This window comes from Triticum dicoccoides, unplaced genomic scaffold (genome assembly GCF_002162155.2).
Source record: "Triticum dicoccoides isolate Atlit2015 ecotype Zavitan unplaced genomic scaffold, WEW_v2.0 scaffold208646, whole genome shotgun sequence".
Classification (NCBI taxonomy): Eukaryota; Viridiplantae; Streptophyta; class Magnoliopsida; order Poales; family Poaceae; genus Triticum; species Triticum dicoccoides.
The window spans coordinates 1-805 of NW_021237254.1; the positions used below are offsets into that span (position 1 = coordinate 1).

Sequence of the window (805 nt, forward strand, 5' to 3'; positions counted from 1 at the left end):
GATAATCTCCTTGAACATATCTGTCTCTATCCCTGCAATAAACAAATGTCACTCAAACCTTTACAGAACAATTCTTTTAACAAGTACGAAAAGGATAAAGAGCATATCACATGACACAGTACTGCAATATGTTTCAACAAGAATCTATAGGGAGCAACAAACAAGTGTAAAGAATCGAATCTTACTTAAAGACAAGGACAGAGGTTTTATAGACTTTGATTGCTAGCTCCTGGCCATCTATCTTTGTTGCATGATAGACATTTGCCTGCACAGGAAGTGGATTAATGTTGAATATGGAAGTAGATATACCCAATTGGGAAAACAGATAACTGAAACCAGCAGATTGAGCAGAATTCTCTTTATTCTATTTACCGAACAAGGAGCTGTATTTCATTTATTAATGTTCTAATGCTTTTAGGTCTGCAGTAAAGAGAAATACACGGATCGAAGGAAATAGTTCAGTAGCACATGCACTGCATTTTAGTGTTTACCTCTTTTCCTGTAGAAATGCAACCATTTATATTATTAAAAACACCACTGTTCAACATCTTGAACAAAACCATGCGTGTTCTTGGGTCAATGGCCTGCATATAAATGAATTACTTCGCTGATGAAGTTATTAGATAAATGTAAAGTAACCGATACTTCACTAAGCATCAGGAAGAGCATGGTTAATGCTTGTATAAGAGAAGAAACTTCTACCCCTCAGCCGTATGTAAATTAAAGATAATTAACGTGGTAATCATGTCTAACGAAAAACTGCAATCAGGAATCAGGAAAATAATTTAGATAACATCACCTCAGG

General features: G+C 35.3%; 1 long non-coding RNA gene across 1 annotated transcript; it reads right to left on the minus strand.

Moving 5' to 3' along the window:
- LOC119345139 lies at nt 1-778 on the minus strand. Its single transcript, XR_005166936.1, has 3 exons — nt 492-778; nt 186-265; nt 1-32 (listed from the first exon to the last, which is right to left on the minus strand). It is a non-coding gene; the product is annotated as an uncharacterized LOC119345139 (long non-coding RNA).
- Between the last annotated feature and the right edge of the window lie 27 nt (nt 779-805).